The sequence below is a fragment of the Neofelis nebulosa genome, chromosome 17 (assembly GCF_028018385.1).
Source record: "Neofelis nebulosa isolate mNeoNeb1 chromosome 17, mNeoNeb1.pri, whole genome shotgun sequence".
NCBI lineage: Eukaryota > Metazoa > Chordata > Mammalia > Carnivora > Felidae > Neofelis > Neofelis nebulosa.
Window position 1 is genome coordinate 18,973,362 of NC_080798.1, and position 18,189 is coordinate 18,991,550.

Here is an 18,189-nt window from a genome sequence, read left to right on the forward strand (position 1 = left end):
GTGGCTTAGTGGTGCCCTCCCATCTGTACCCTAAAGGGACTCTTCAACTTCACAGGTTGTTTTCAGCTTCTGAAATGAGGTGATGATTTGGCTTAAAGCCGAAGACTTTTACTGCTCAGAGAAAATATTCGCGCATCATATATTTGAAAAGGGTTAATATCCAAAATATATAAGGAACTCTTACAATTCAATAGAAAACAAACAAACAATCCGAATAAAAAATAGGCAGAGGATCTTAACCGACATTTTTCCAAAGAAGACATACAGATGGCCAACAGACACATGAAAAGCTGCTCAACATTACTCAGGATCAGGGAAATGCAAATCAAAACACAATGAGATATCACCTCACATCTGTCAGAATGGATTTATGAAAAGGACAAGAAATAACAAATGTTGACCAGGCTCTGCAGAAAAGGGAACGCTTGGGCAGTGTTGGTGGGTATTTACCTCCATCAGGTACAGCCAGTAAGGAAAACCATATGGAGATTTCTCAAAATATTGAAAACAGAACTATCATATGATTTGGCAATTCCACTTCTAGGTATTTACCGAAGAAAATGAAAACACTAACTCCAAAAGACAGCTCTACCCCGCTTCACTGCAATATCATTTACAATAGCCAAGATTTGGAAACAACTTAAGTGTCCATCCATAGATGAATGGATAAAGGTTTGGTATATCTATACACACACACACACACACACACACACACACACACACACACACACAGGACTATGCCTCACCAATTAAAAGGAATGAAATCTTGCCATTTGCAACAACAGGGATGGACCTTGAGGGCATGATGCTAAATTAAATGAAGTCAGACAGAAAGGTAAATACTGTATGATATCACGTACATCAGGAATCTAAAAAACAAAACAAACACCAACAACAAATCAAACTCACAGAGCCCGAGAACACATTGGCGATTGCCATAGGGGGAATTGGAGGGTGTGCAAAACCGGTTAAAGGGGTCAAAAACTATAAACATCCAGTTAGAAACTATTCATGGGGATATAATGCACAGCATATGACTATAATTTGTATTGTATTGCATATTTGAAAGGTGCTAAAAGAGTAGATCTTAAAAGTCTTCACCCCAAGAAAAAAATGAAAAAAAAATTTTTGTAACTATGTATGGTGAGGGATGTTGACCAACCTTATTGTGGTGATCTGTGTGTCTGAAGGCTTCCTACCTTGTTCTGGAAAAGATCTCACCTCTGATCCTTTGTCAGGACAGACTCAGACCACCCACCTCCTCCATCCTGAGGGGTGGTGGTATCACACAGTGAGAAGCTAGAGGTGGTGGAAACCCTGGGAATTTGTGCCTGAATCCAAGAATCAGGCCAGCCTAAACGTGTGTGCTTTCGGTGGTTGCAGGAGGGGTGGGGAGGGGATGGTATTAGGCCTACGTTAGGAGAGGTGGTTCTAGGCCTCCATCAGGTAGGAAAAGCAGAGTCACACCCTTTGTGCTAAAACTGGTTTAATGAAGAATACCATGCCAGAAGGAAGGAAGACCCAGGCTAGCTAAGCATTACCTCTCTCCGAGCCCTTCCTAGAAGTTCTGCTCATCAGTCTTTCAGTTGGTAATTCATCTCTAAGACCTTAAATCTTCTCCACTTTATGATTTTGGACAAGTTAAATTTTTGTGGTTTAAAATAATATGTTAGCTGCTGATTCCACAGGTACTCGGGGGAGAGGACCTTGGAGGGTTTGTGGTAAAGCAGATACTCGTTCCGGTGGCTCTCACCATGCCTCGCGGCCTTGACGTGGTTGGCTTGGTTGGCCATTAGTGCCTCGTGGCGGGGCCTTGCTGAGCCTGTAAACCTCTGGCACTGACCCCCCTCCCCCAAAAGGCCCCTGTGTAATAAAAGTCCCCTTCATCTTCAGGAATATGGGCTTGTGACTGAGGCCAACGTTCATAGGGGAAGTGGGTCCGACTGAGCCCACGGTAGCCAGGATGCAGGGTGCGGAACAAGGAGGAGAGGATCTCCACGCCCGTGTGGTCGCTGAACTTCATGTCCGCATCCACACACACAAGGTAATCCGCTTCCTGGTGGAAGCGTGCCGGGGAAAATTGATGTGCGGAGCGTGGAGATGTCCTCCCAGCGGGCATGGCTCTGGACCTTGAGGATGATTGTCTGCCTTCCTTTTTGGATGTTAATATGAGGAACGTAGTCTGGCCGGTCAGTGAAGACGTAGTAGTTCACCCTGTGTCCCGCCATGAAGTACATCTCTGCAGGTCCAGCAATATCTTCAGGTGGGTTTTGGGTTTTTTAGCAGGAAACGTGATGAATCCAATGGTGGCATTCTGGAGCCGGAACTGCTCATTCAGGATGTCAGTTTTGAAAGTCCCCTCCCAGAGGATGGGAGCCAGCCGAGGGGTCATGACAAGGACGTCCTTCCTAGAGGCTGTTAGCACCTGTGGCTGTTGATACACCATCCTTGGTAATTTTACACTTTTCAGACCATTCTGGTCTCTAACAGCCATGCTTGCATCAACCTGGACGCTTTCCAGCTTCTGGCTTCTTGGGTTCAGGTAACCCTTAGACCTGAAGATAATGATGATAAGAGCTAGGAGAAGAAGAAAGGTCACTCGATGAAGTGAACAGCATTTCTGTGTTGCACCCAGTATGTGCATTAGCTGGGCCATGTCTGCATGACCCAAGGATGCACCTCTTGTCTTCTCCAAGATACAAGGGTACTTGTCTCTCCTAACTTTCCCCTCTCGGAGGTTGAGGCAAGTTGGAGCTGATGGCCCGACCCTAAAGCACCCACACTCCCACCTCCTGCTCACTACTCCAGCAGCCCACATTCCCCTGAGGCCTGAACCGGTGCAAGTGAGTACCTGAGCACAGGGATGTCCTGGATGCCCTCGGAGAAAGGAAGGATCCGAGGAGACCCTAATAAATTTAGGTTCCTTCTGAAGTGCTGTCAAAGAAACCAGGTGTCAGGACTTAGCCAACAGACAGCTAGAACTTAAGGACGAGCAGGAAGAAGACAAGTCAGGGCTCCCGAAACAGATTCAGGGGACTGGCTCAAGGTAGACCACTGAGCAGGTAAAGGCCAGAGACTGTGACGAAAGCAAGGCAGGGCAGTAGTCACCAGTGATGCCCTGGTCAGGACTTATGGTGTGGCCCTCCCTTGTTAACAGCTGAGAGCTAAGCACCGAGTTTCCTGAAAAAATCCTCAAGGTCAAGATCAGACTGTTTTCAAGATCATATCCATACAGCTAACATGGGCAATTGCTCGGAGGCCTGATTTGGAAGCCATGGTGGAGGGAACAGAAAACCTACAGATTAGGAATGCTTTCCTTCATTCTCTTAATAATTACTTAAAATCCACTAGCATTTGCTTTTTATGCTACAGACCTCACACCATTGTTAGGATTAGGCTGCTGAGCTTAATGTGCATTATCTTGTTCAATCCTTACAATAAGCTTGGGGGATGGGTGCTATGTTACCCACGTTGTACAGGTGGGTGACTGGCCCACAAGTACATGGCTGGCGGGTAAGTGCTGAAGCTGCCTTAGCAGCCCGATTTGAGAATATTCTGTATTCTGTCCCTTCGTCTCACTTGTGTCTTCAAGGTTTCCCTTATTGGGTTCTTTCTAAAGTCAGGTTCTTTGGTTTTCTCGCTGAGCCTTCACATGTCAGCTGTTCCTCAGACAGAGGCCTCAAGACACGACCCTTTGTTGACGCAGGGCTTATCCTATTGCCACTTCATACACCTCCTCCCGCTGATGTCCTGGGAAACTCCAAACATGTGCCTCCTAGAAAATGAAGCCTCAGACACAGACTTCTGATGCCACACTGGGGAGCCAACAGCAGGTGAAAAAGGGCCCCTTGGTGGAGAAGGAGCACCTGCCACCTGCACCACGAAGTGGGCTGGTGCTCTCAGGACACCTTGCTCTCTCTGTGACACCTTGCTCCTGCTTTCATGCAGAAGTGCTGGCTTGGGGCGCCTGGGTGGCTCAGTCGGTTAAGCGGCCGACTTCTGCTCGGGTCATGATCTCGCGGTCCGTGAGTTCGAGCCCCATGTCGGGCTCTGTGCTGACAGCTCAGAACCTGGAGCCTGTTTCAGATTCTGTGTCTCCCCCTCTCTCTCTGACCCTCCCCCGTTCATGCTCTGTCTCTCTCTGTCTCAAAAATAAATAAACGTTAAAAAAAAAAAAAAGAAGTGCTGGCTGGAGATGTGGGTTTTCAGGGGTTAAAAAGTCTTCTTAGAACAGTTCTTACTGTGTTGGAAGAGGGAGGGAAGAGTGTTCTGAGTGTCTTTTACCGCAGTCATCTTCTCTTTGTGGTGTGGATCATGACATTTGCCTGGCTGTGCATAAGAATGACAGTGTACCGCCAGCCTCACGACCCTTCCGCCACAGCACTTCAGGGGGTCCAGCATAGCATTAGTGGCCCAGCGTAATTTTTTCCAACATCTCTGACCTGCTCACAGTTCCCCAGCAGGCCTGCCTCCTCGGAGATAACCTGCCTGGGTCCCACTAACACCACAGAGAACAAGCATAGCCCATAACAGGCAGAGAGTCCATGCAGATGACTGCAGTGAAAGGAAAAGTGACTCAGACACAACAGCAGGGCATAATCAACACCCAAAGGATACTCTCCTGATGTGCCAGGTCTGGGTGGACAAGGGATACTGCACTGCAAGGTGCTGTAGGACCTCTTCTTCATAAAATCACAACCTTCGATAGCAGAAGACACCGCTAACTTTCTTAACACAGAGAAAGAGACACACAGAGGCAGACAAAATAAGGAGACAGAGAAATTTACCCCAAATGAAATAACAGGACAAGGCCACAGCCAGAGATCTAAGTGGAACAGATATATGTAACATGCCTGATAGAGAATTTAAAGCAATGATCATAGGACACTCACGGACTTGAGAAAAGAATGGAAGGCATGAGTGAGATCTTTAACACAGAGAAGGAATAACACAGAAGAGATAAAGGGCACAGTTAAACCAAATGAGAAATGTACTTGATGGAATGAACAGCTGGATGGAAGAAGTGGAGGAATGAATTAGTGACCTAGAGATAGAGTAATGGAATGGAATGAAGCTAAACAAAAAAGAGAAAAGGCTTATGTAGAATGAGAATAGACTTAGGGAACTCAGTAACTCCATTACACAATAACATTCATGTTGTAGGAATCCCAGAGAAAGAGAGAGAAAAAGGATAGAAATTTTATTTGAAGAAATAATAGCGGCAAACTTTCCTAATCTGGTTAAGGAAACAGTACATCAGATCCAGGAGGCACAGAGAACCCCCAACAAAATTGACAAGAACAAACACACACCAAGACATATTGCAATTAAACCTGCAAAATACAGTGATGAAGAAAACATTTTTAGAGCAGCAAGACAAAAGAAGTCATTAACTTACAAGGGAAAACCAATAAGGCTAGCAGAAGGTTTTTCAGCAGAAATTTGGTAAGCCAGAAGGGAATGGCATGATATATTCAAAGTGCTGAATGGGAAAAATCTGTAGCCAAGAATACTTTATCCAGCAAGACTATCATTCAGAATATAAAGAGAGATTAAGATTTTCCCAGACAAACAACTAAAGGAGTCATAACCACTAAACCAGCTCTTCAAGAAATATTACAAGGGACACTTTGAGGGGAAAGGAGAGACCAAAAGTGACAGTATGAAGGTAGGAAACACAAAAGCAGTATAAATGAATATTTCTGTAAAAAAATCAGTAAAGGAACTCACCAAAAAAAGAACATAGAGTATAATAACATATATCTAACACATGGGGAGGAGAGGAGAAAACAATGGGTTCAAACTTAAATGACCATCAACTTCATATAGACTGCTATATGCAGAAGAGATTATATACAAATTTAATGGTAATCATATATCAAAAACCACTAATAAATATGCAAAGAATAAAGAGAAAGAAATCCAAATATATGACTAAAGAAAATCAGCAAAACATGAAAGAGAGACAAGAAAGGATCAGACAAAATCTTTAGAAACAACCACAAAACGTGTAATAAAATGGAAATAAATACATATACTATCAATAATTACTTTGAATATAATTGGACTAAAAATTGCAATCAAAAGAAGGGTGACAAAATGGATAAAAAAAACAAGACCCATCCATATTCTGCCCACAAGAGACCCATCTTAGACCTAAACACACCTGCAGAATGAAGGTAAGAGGACGGAGAAACATCCATCATGCAAATGGATGTCAAAAGAAAGCTGGCGCAGCAATACTTACTTTGAACAAAATAGACTTTAAAACAGAGACTGTGACAAGAGCCAAAGAAGGACTCCATATAATATTAAAGGGGACAATCCAGTGAGAAGATATAACAATTGTAAATATGTATTCACTCAACATAGGGGCATCCAAATACATCAAGCAGTTAATAACAAACATAAAGGAACTAATCAATAACAGTATAAGAATGGTAGGGGACTTTAACACCCTACTTACATCAACGGACAGATCATCTAAACAAAAATCAACAAGGAAACAATGGCACTGAATGACCCACTGGACCAGATCGATTTAACAGATATATTCAGAGCATTCCACCCTAAAACAACAAAATACACATTCTTTTCAAGTACACGTGGAACATTCTCTAGAATAGATCATATATTAGGCCACAAAACAAACCTCAGCAAATTCAAGATAGAATTCATACTATGCATCTTTCCTGACCACAATGCTATGAAGTTAACCACAAGAAAAAAAAAAATCTGGAAAGACCACAAATACATGCAGGTTAAATAACTTGTTACTAAAAAATGAATGGGTTAACCAGGAAATCAAAGAGGAAATTAAAAAGTACATGGAAACAGAGGCACCTGGGTGGCTCAGCCAGTTAAGCGTCCGACTTTAGCTCAGGTCATGATCTCACGGTCCGTGAGTTCGAGCCCCGCGTCAGGCTCTGTGCTGACAGCTCAGAGCTGGAGCCTGCTTCGGATTCTGTGTCTCCCTCTCTCTCTGCCCTTCCCCTGCTCACACTCTCTCTCTCTCTCTCTCTCTCTCAAGAATAAATAAACATTAAAAAAAAAAGTTTTTTTAAAAAAGTACATGGAGGGGCGCCTGGGTGGCGCAGTCGGTTAAGCGTCCGACTTCAGCCAGGTCACGATCTCGCGGTCCGTGAGTTCGAGCCCCGCGTCAGGCTCTGGGCTGATGGCTCGGAGCCTGGAGCCTGTTTCCGATTCTGTGTCTCCCTCTCTCTCTGACCCTCCCCCGTTCATGCTCTGTCTCTCTCTGTCCCAAAAATAAATAAAAAACGTTGAAAAAAAAATTTTTTTAAAAAAAAATAAAAAAAAAAAAAATAAATAAATAAAAAAATAAAAAAGTACATGGAAACAAAAGAAATGAAAACACAATGGTCCAAAATCTTTAGGATGCAGAAAAAGTGGTTCTAAGACGGCAGTATATAGCAATACCGGCCTACCTTAAGCAAGAAGCAAAAAATATCTCAAAATAAACAACCTAACGTTGCACCAAAAGGAGCTAGAAAAAGAACAAACAAAACCTAAAGTCAGCATAAGGAAGGAAATAATAAAGATCAGAGCAGAAATAAATTATATAGAAATGAAAATAACAATAGAACAGATCAATGAGGGGCGCCTGGGTGGCTCAGTCAGTTGAGCGTCCGACTGCGGCTCAGGTCATGATCTCGCGGTCTGTGAGTTAGAGCCCCGCGTTGGGCTCTGTGCTGACAACTCAGAGCCTGCAGCCTGCTTCAGATTCTGTGTCTCCCTCTCTGCCCCTCCCCGCTCACGCTCTGTCTCTCTCTCTCTTTCTCTCTCTCTGTCAAAAATAAATGAACGTTAAAAAATATTTTTTTTAATAAAAAAAGACAGATCAATGAAACCAGGAGCTGATTTGGTTATTTAAAAAAATGAATAAAAATGATAATCCCCTTCCTAGATTTATTAAAAAGAAAAGAGAAAGAACCCAGATAAATAAAATCACAAATGAGAGAGGAGAAATAACAACCAACATCACAGAAATACAATTATAAGAGAATATTATACAAAACTATATGTCAACAAATTGGACAACCTGGAAGAAATGGATAAATTCCTAGAAACATATAAACAACCAAACTGAAACAGGAAGAAAACCTGAACAGACCAATAACCAGGAAAGAAACTGAACCAGCAATCAAAAACCTCCCAGCAAACAAAAGTCCGGGACCAGATGGCTTCACAGGCGTATTTTATCAAACATTTGAAGAAGAGTTAATACTTGTTCTTCTCAAACCATTCCAAAAAAATAGAAGAGGAAGGAGAACTTCCAAATTCATTCTATGATGCCAGCATTACCCTGATTCCAAGACCAGACAGATACAGACTCCACTTGTAAAAGAGAACTGCAGGCCAATATTCCTGATGAACATGGATGCAAAAATTCTCAATTCAAACACTAGGAAACTCAATCCAACAATACATTAAAAGAATCATTCGCCACCTTCACGTGGGATTTATTCCTGGGCTGCAAGGGTGGTTTAATATTCACAAATCAATCAATGTGATACACCACATTAAGAAAAGAAAAGAACCATATGATCCTTTCAATGGATTGAAGCATTGAAAAGCATTGAAAAAGCATTGTCAGAAAAGCATTTGACAAAATACAACATCCATTCATGATAAAAACCCTCAACAAAGTAGGGTTAGAGGGAACATACCTCAACATGATAAAGGCCATACATGAAAAACCCATAGTTAATATCATCCTCAACGGGGAAAAACTGAGATATTTTCCTCTACAGTCAGGAACAAGACAGGGACGTTCACTCTCACCATTGTTATTTAACAGTTTATGGGAAGTCCTAGCCACAGCAATTAGACAAAAAACAACAAAAACAACAACAACAACAAAAAAAAAACAATAAAAGACATCCAAATTGGCAAGGAAGAAGTCAAATTTTCACTATTTTGAGATGATATGATAATCTATATAGAAAACCTGAAAGACTCCACCAAAAAACTGCTAGAACAGATACATGAATTCAGTAATGTTGCAGGATACAAAATCAACATATAGAAATCTATTGATGAAAAAAATTGAAGATAACACAAAGAAATAGAAAAACTTCCATGTTCATGGATTGGGAGAACAAATATTGTTAAAATGTCTATATTACCCAAAGCAATTTGCACATTTAATGTAATCCCTTATCAAAAATACAAACAGAATTTTTCACAGAGCTAGAATAAACAATTCTTTTTTTCCCATCAATTCTAAAATTTGTTTGGAACCACAAAAGACCCTAAAATAGCTAAAGCAACCTTGAAAAAGAAATGCAAAACGAGAGGCATCATTATTCTGAAGTTCAAGTTATATTACAAAGCTGTAGTGATCAAGACAGTATGGTACTGGCACAAAAACAGATACATAGATCAATGGAACAGAATAGAAAACCCAGAAATGAACCCACAACTATCTTGGACAAGGCAGGAAAGAATATCCAAATGAAAAAAGACAGTCTCCTCAACAAACGGTGTTGGGAAAACAGAACAGCAACATGCAAAAGAATGAAACTGGACCACTTTCTTACATCATACACAAAAATAAATTCGAAATGGATTAAAGACCTAAATGTGAGACAGGAAACCATCAAAATCCTAGAGAAGAACACCTCTTTGACATCGGCCATAACAACTTCTTACTAGATATATTTCCGGAGGCAAGGGAAACAAAAGCAAAAACAAACTGTTGGACTTAATCAAAATAAAAAGTTTCTGCACAGCAAAAGCAATAATCAACAAAACTAAAAAGTAACCTACAGAATGGGAGAAGATATTTGCAAATAACAAATCTGATAAAGGGCTAGTATCCAAACAAAATATATAAAGATCTTATAAAACTCAACACTCGAAAAAATGAATAATCCAATTAAAAAATGGGCTGAAGACATGAAGAGACATTTTTCCAAAGACGACATAATGACACATGAGGCCAATAGACACATGAAGAGATGCTCAACACCACCCATCATCCAAGAAAACATAAATAAAACCACACTGAAATATCACCTCACACCAGTCAGAATGGCTAAAACAACAGGTGTTGGTGAGGATGTGGAGAAAGGGGAACCCTCATGCACTGTTGGTGGGAATGCAAACTGGTACAGCCACTTTTCCTTATTGTTTTCTTAATACCATTTTCTTTTCTCTAGCTACTTTACTGTAGGAATACAGTACATAACACATATTACAAAATACATGTTAATCAACTGTTTGCATTATCAGTAAGGCTTCCAGTCAACAGTAGATGAGTCAAAAGATACATTATTTTGCAGCTGGGTCTTACAGAGAAAAGATCTCAGGATCCCCCAGGATTTCCCTACATTTAAAAAGGGCCACTGCTCAGTAATGAGGGATCTGAAAAATAAGCATCATGAGATTAGTGATCCTTCTGAAATGAAAGGAAGAAAGTTCATTCCCTAATCTTCTAGGTTAGGTTAGGTTCCTTCCAAAGCTTACATCACAGAGCAAAGAGGACGTGCAGTAATTCATTTCGGAAGTCCTAGAAATGCTATTCCTGGAGAGCCAATCTCATTGGATCCCCACTTCTTTCCTCCCCCAGTTTTATGCATAGCCCCACCCCCCATGGTGTGTCAGTGCCCCATCCCCCACATTGTTCAAGGGTCAGACATAATACAAATCATTCTCAAACTTCCCAAAAAACAGGAGAGGAGGAAACACCTCCACATTCATTGTACAAGGCCAGTAATGCCCTGATAATAAAACCAGACAAGGACACTACAAGAAAAGGAAAACAGGCCAATATCCTGATGAATATGGATTCAAAAACTCTCATCAAAATATTAGGACAACAAATTCAACAGTACAGTATAAGGATTATATACCATGATCAAGTGAGATTTATTCCATGGATTCAAGAATGATTTGGGACGCCTGGGTGGCTCAGTCTGTTGAGCGTCCGACTTGGGCTCAGGTCATGATCTCGCAGTCCGTGAGTTCAAGCCCCTTGTTGGGCCCTGTGCTGACAGCTTGGAGCCTGGAGCCTGTTTCGGATTCCGTGTCTCCCTCTCTCTCTGACCCTCCCCCGTTCATGCTCTGTCTCTTTCTGTCTCAAAAAATAAATAAACGTTAAAAAAAATTAAAAAAAAAAAGAATGATTCAACGTGGGGTGCCTGGATGGGTCAACTGGTTAAGCATCCAACTTTTGGTTTCTGCTCAGGTCATGATCTCATGGTTTGTGAGTTTAAGCCCCACATCTGGCTTGGCACTATCAGTGTGGAACCTCCTTGGGATTCTCTCTCCTTCTTTCCCTGCCCCTCCCCCACTTGTTTGCATGCTCTCTCTCTCTCTCAAAATACTTCAAAAAAAAAAGAATGATTCAACATCCACAAATTAATCAATATGATACACCATATTAACAAAATGAATAAAAATCATAAATCATCTCAATAGATGTAGAAAAAACATTTGAAAATATTTAACATCCTTTTGTGACAAAATTCTCAACCAACTGGGTACAGAGGAATGTACCTCAACATTATAAAGGCCACGTATGATAAGACCACAAGTAACATTACACTGCATGGTGAAAAGCTAAAAGCTTTTCCTGTAAGATCAGAAACAAGTCAAGGATGCCGATTCTCTCCACTTTATTCAACATAGTGGAAGGTCCTAGATCAATCATTAGATAAAAAACAGAAATAAAAGACACCTAAATAAGAAAGGAAGGAATAAAATTTTCTCTATTTACAGATGACATATTAAATACAGAAAAGAGTCCATCAAAAAACCATTAAAATAAATTCAGTAATGTTGCAGAATATAAAATCAATATATAAAAATTGGCTGCATTTTTATAGACTAACAAAAAGAGTAATTATGAAAAATCCCATTCACAAAAGCATCACAAAGACTAAAATATTTAGGAATAAATTTAACCAAGAAGGTAAAAGATCTATATGCTGAAAACTACACAAAATTGATGAACGAAACTGAAGAAGTCACAAATAAGTGATATTATGTGCTTATGTGCTTAATAAGATATTATGTGCTTATAGAGTGGAATAATTAATGTCATGAAAATGTCTGTATTACCCAATGTGATTTACAAATTCAGCGCAATTCCTATCAAAATTCCAATGGCATTCTTCACAGAAAAAAAAAAATCCTAAAATTTGTACAGAATCACAAAAGACCCCAAATAGTCAAGGCAATTTTGAGGAATAACAAAGCTGTACTTACCTGGCAGGAGAGATACCATGATCATGAAGGTGGTTTTCCTGGGGCAAGGCTTATTCATTGCACTCTGAATGTACTGATCTCTGTGATTTTCCCAAATGTGGGAAATGAAACAGACTCTTAACTATAGAAAACAAACTGATGGTTACTAGAGAGGAGGTGGGCAGGGGTATGGGTTAAATAGGTGATGGGTATTAAGGAGGGCACTTGTAATGAACACTGGGTGTTGTATGTGAGTGAGGAATCACTAAATTCTACACCTGAAACTAATATCACACTATATTTTAACTAACTGGAATTCAAATAAAAACTTGGAGGGGCACCTGGGTGGCTCAGTCAGTTAAGCTTCTGACTTCAGCTCAGGTCACTATCTCACAGTCCATGAGTTCGAGCCCACATTGGGCTGTGTACTGACAGCTCAGGGCCTGGAGCCTACTTTGAGTTCTGTGTCTCCCTCTCTCTTCACCCCTCCCCTGCTCTCTCTCTCTCTCTCTCTCTCTCTCTCTCTCTCTCTCTCTCTCAAAAATAAATAAACATTAAAGGGCACCTGGGTGGCTCAGTTGGTTAAGCCTCCAACTTCGGCTCAGGTCGTGATTTCATGGTTCGTGAGTTTGAGGCCTGCATCAGGCTCTGTGCTGACAGCTCAGAGCCTGAAGTCTGCTTCAGATTCTGTGTCTCCCTCTTTCCCTGCATCTCCCCTGCTCACACTGTCTCTGTCTCAAAAATAAAAATAAACAGGGGCGCCTGGGTGGCTCAGTCGGTTAAGCATCCGACTTCAGCTCAGGTCACGATCTCGCGGTCCGTGAGTTCGAGCCCCGCATCGGGCTCTGGGCTGATGGCTCAGAGCCTGGAGCCTGCTTCAGATTCTGTGTCTCCCTCTGTCTCTGCCCCTCCCCCGTTCATGCTCTGTCTCTCTCTGTCTCAAAAATAAATAAAACGTTAAAAAAATAAAAATAAACATTAAAAAAATTTTTTAATAAAATAAAAACTTGGAAAAAAAAAGAAATAAACACTTCCTAATTTCAAACTATATTATGAAGCTATGGTAATCAAAACAGTATGGTATTGGCATAAAAGAAGACACAGAGACCAATGTAATAGAATAAAGAGCCCAGAAATAAACCCATTCATACATGGTCAATTAATTTACAACAAAGGGGCCAAGAATATACAATGGAGAAAGGATATTCTCTTCAATAAATGGTTCTAGGATAAGCAGAAAACTACATGCAAAAGAATGAAACTAGACCCCTCTATTACACCATGCACAAAAATCAATTCAAAATGCATTAAAGATTTGACTATAAGACTTGAAAACATAAAACCCCTAGAAAACATAGGGGGTAAGCTCCTTGACATCAGTCTAGGCAATAATTTTTGTATTTGACATCAAAAGCAAAAGCAGCAAGGGCACCTGGGTGGCGCAGTCGATTAAGCCCCTGACTCTTGATCTTGGCTCAGGTCATGATCTCACAGTTGGTGAGTTCAAGTCCCACAACAGGCTCTGTGCTGACAGTACAGCACCTAGCTTGGGATTCTGCCTCTTCTTCTCTCTGCCCCTCCCCCACTTGTGTTTTTTCCCCCTCTCTCTCTCCTCTCAAAATTAAAAAAAAGAAAAAAACTTAAAAAAATAAAAAATCAAAGGCAGCAAAAACTAAAATAAACGAGTGGTACTACATTAAACAAACAAACACTCTGTACAGCAAAGGAAATCATCAATAAAATGAAAAGGCCAAATGGGAGAAAATATTTGCAAACTTGTAACAGGTAAGGGGTTAATATCCAAAATATATAAAGAGCCCAAAATATAAAGAATATATAACTATAAACAACTCAATAGTACAAAAACCAAACAATTGAATTAAAAAAATGGGCAGAAGGTCTGAAGAGATATTTTTCAAAGGATGATGTATAGATGGCCAAAAGGTACAAAGTCAGTAATCATCAGGAGAATGCAAATCAAAATCACAATGAGATATCACTTCACACCTGTCAGAATGACTGTCATCAAAAAGATAAGAGATTAACAAGTATTGGTGAGAATGTGGAGAAAAGGGAATCTTTGTGCACTGCTGGTGGGTGTTTAAGTTGGTGTAGCCACTATGCAGAACGTTATAGGGATTCCTCAAAAATCATAAACAGAACTACCATTTCTGGGTACATATCTAAAGAAAATACAAATAGGATCTTGAAGAGCCATTTCTACTCTCATGTTCACTGCAGCATTATTCACAATTGCCACAATATAGAAACAACCTAAGTGTCCATCAATGGATGAAGAGATAAAGAAGATGTGAATATATATATAGAAATTCTAAATATGTATTTAATTCAATACATTTAATTCAGCCATAAGTAAGAAGAAAATCTTGCCATTTGCCACAATGTGGATTTCACCTTGAGGACATTGTGCTAAATGAAACATGTCAAGCAAAGAAAGATAAATACTGTATGGTATCACTTATATGTAGAATCTAAAAAAGTCAAACTCAAGGAAACAGAGAAAAGAATGGTGGCTTTCCCGGGGCTTGGGAGTGGGAGAAATGGAGATGAAGAGATGTTGGTCAAAAAGTAAAAACTTTCCATTAGAAGATGAATTAGTTCTGGCAATCTAATGTACAGCACGGTGGTTATAGTTAATAAAACTATATTATACACTTGACAGTTACTAAGACAGCTCTTAAATGTTCTCACCTCAAAAAAAGAAATGGTAACTTATGTGATGAGTTGGAGGTTTTGGCTCATACTATGTTGGCAATCGTGTTGCAATATATAAGTACCAATTCAACAGGTCGCACACTTTAAGCTGACAAAATAGTATACGTCAATGATATCTCAATCAAGTTGAAAAGAAGATAAAATTCAATTAGTTTTCATAGTAAAAAAGGCTGTATCTTGTATGGTTCCAATGGTCTAACATTCAGGAAAAGGCAAAATTGTGGAGATAGTTAAAAAAAAAAAAGTGGTTTCCAGGGTTTGGAGGAGGAATAAATTAGCAAAGCACAGATTTTGAGAACAGTTAAATATTCTGTATAATAATATAATACAATGCAGTCGGGCTCTGTGCTTACAGCGTGGAACCTATTTGGGATTTCTCTCTCCCTCTTTCTCTCTCTCAAAAATAAATAAATAAATGAATAAACAAACAAACAAACAAACATTAAAAAGGGGGGTTCACACCCAGGACATATAAAGAATTATAACTCAACAACAACAACAACAACAAAACAAGGCAACTAAAAAATAGGCAAAAGGCTTGAATAAACACTTCTCCAAGAAGATATACAAATGGCCAGTAAGCACATGAAAAGATGTTCAACATTAGGGAATTGCAAATCAAAAACACAGTGAAATACCACTTCACTACCCTTAGGACAGCTACTACCAAAAACAGAAAATAAAAATTTTGGATAAAGAACATGTGGTATCTATCTATCTATCTATCTATCTATCCACACACACACACACACACACACACACACACATATAGGAATATTACATATATAATATATTATATATATATAATGGAATATTATTCAGCCATAAAAAAGAATGAAATGTTGCCATCTGCAGTGATGTGGGTGGAGCTAGAGAGTATTATGCTAAGTGAAATTAGTCAGTTAGAGAAGGACAAATACCATATGATTTTACTCACAGGTGGGACTTAAGAAGCAAATCAAATGAGAAAGGGGGAAAAAAGAGAGAAGCAAACCAAGAAATAGACTCTTAACTACAGAGAACAAACTGATGGTTATGAGAAAGGACATGGGTGGAGACAGATAAATAGGTGGCGGGGATTAAGGGGGGCACGTGTTGTGAGGAGCACCAAGGGTTGTATGGAAGAGCTGAATCACTAAATTCTACACCTGAAACTACCATTACACTGCGTGTTAACTACCAGGAATTTATTTTTTTAAGGCTATTTCTTTATTTTTGAGAGAGAGAGACAGCAGGAGCAGGGGAGGGGCAGAGAAAGAGAGGGAGAAGGAGAGAATCCCAAGCAGACTCCGCACTGTCAGCACAGAGCCTGATGCGGGACTCAAACTTGTGAACCGTGAGATCATAACCCAAGCCGTCATCAAGAGTCAGACCCTTAACCGACCGAGCCCCCCGGGTGCCCCCACTAACTGGAATTTAAATAAAAACTTAAAAAAAATTTTGGTGAGGATATGGAGGAACTGCAACCCTTGTATAATGCTGGCGGGAATGTAAAACGGGACAGAACTATGAAAAGTAGTATGGTACCTCCCCCTCCCCCCAAATTGAAAATATAATTACCATCATGATCCAGAAATTCCACTTCCGGGTACTAACCCAAAGAAGTGGGGACTTGGAAGTTATTTGTACACCCATGTTCATAGTAGCATTATTCGCAATAGCCAAAAGGTGCAAGTGAGCCAAGTGCCTGCTGAAGGATGACAGGATTAGCAAAATGTGGCTTATATATTCAGCCTTAAAATGCGAGGAAATTCTGCCACGTTTCAACATGGATGAAACTTGAAGACATTATGCTAAGTGTAATGCCAGTGATAAAAGGACGAATACTGTATGATTCCACTTATATGAGGTAACTGGAGAGCAGTTGAATTCATAGAGACGGAAAGTGGACTGGTGCTTGTCAGGGGCAGGGGATAAAGGGGATGGGGAGTTATTGTTTAATGGGTAGAGTTTCCGTTTGGGAAGATGAAAAAAGGTCTGGAGATGGATGGTGGTGATGGTTACATTTATGTTAATACACTTAATGTCAATGAATTGTCTCTTAAAAATAGAGTGCAAACTTTGTGTTCTGAATATTTTACTACAATGAATAAAACGATGCCTGAAGCCTCAAGTGTCTCCCATACCTGAATGTTTACACAGTAACAAAACGGATGCACAGACCAAAAGTGAAAACATAAAGTTTGCTTTTTTTTGCATCAGAGGGTAATTGGGGAAGTGTTCTGGGTAAGGATGAAGGATTTCTGGGCATTCCTCAGGTGACCTCAAAAAGAATTCTGTTGAATAATAAGTTTATCCTTCTTTTATACTTTGAAAAGAAAAAAGACATGAAAGAGAATCTTCCGGCTAAGATAACGGCAAACCCAATGCCAATGTGCATTTGCCAATGCCAATCTTCATCACAAGACCTGGCACGAGTACTGTGTATAACTGGGGTAATGGATCTAGGATTTTTCTTTTCTGAGGGACATATCTCAATTCTGTTGCCTCTGTAATGGGAGGCACCCAGAGTTTTTTCCGTGTATTCTCTCTCTGCTCGGGTCGTAGGCCCTGAGCAAGTGGCTAGTGCATCCTTCTGCCTGGAATCCCAAGGATTCCCATGGGCTGAGGCAAGGAGGGTGCCATAAGAACATGTTGCCAGGACAGTTTGGGCATCTACAATGCATGGCCCCTAGATAAATAAAAGAGAAAAGAAAACCTCTCTACCCAACCAAGGTTCCCTCGGAAGATCAACAGCCATGCCCTGCCCCCACCCTTCACCCCCACTCTTCACTGGCCTTCTATTTGGTTGCCTTCCCTTCCTGCTTAAGAAGCTGTACCTGGTTCACTATGTTAGTTGTGTTCTTGCCAAAGCAGATTCTGAGACAAAGTTCTGGGGACAGGATGTTTATTTGGGGTGTGATTTCAGGGTGAACAGGTATGAAACTGGGAGGAGGAAAAGCCGCCGCTATAAGCAACTAGGTCTCAAACCTGCGGCCAGCCCTCTCAGAGACAGTATGCGACGTATCTCAGAATTGATCCGCTAGAGATCAAGGAGGTGTGTATTTTTTTAAAGGCTGCTCTATGGATATTAAGTACCCCTGCACTTTCAGAGTGAGCCTGACAATGGCCCGCCAAGCTCCCGCGTGGCGGAGAAAGCTGCCAAGCAGTAAGAAGACATACAAGTATTTGAGGAGGCACCATGTCTGCTGGGGGGCGGGGGAGGCTGTCCACTATCGCTGCACATGAACTCGGGCAGGTGAA

The 18,189-nt window shown here is 40.6% G+C and overlaps 2 pseudogenes; one reads left to right on the forward strand and one right to left on the reverse strand.

The window, feature by feature from the left end:
• Positions 1 to 1,080: 1,080 nt before the first annotated feature.
• LOC131499113 (histo-blood group ABO system transferase-like) lies at positions 1,081 to 3,197 on the reverse strand (annotated as a pseudogene).
• A 9,026-nt stretch (positions 3,198 to 12,223) lies between these two features.
• On the forward strand, positions 12,224 to 12,353 carry LOC131500526 (U1 spliceosomal RNA; annotated as a pseudogene).
• The last annotated feature ends 5,836 nt before the right edge of the window (positions 12,354 to 18,189 follow it).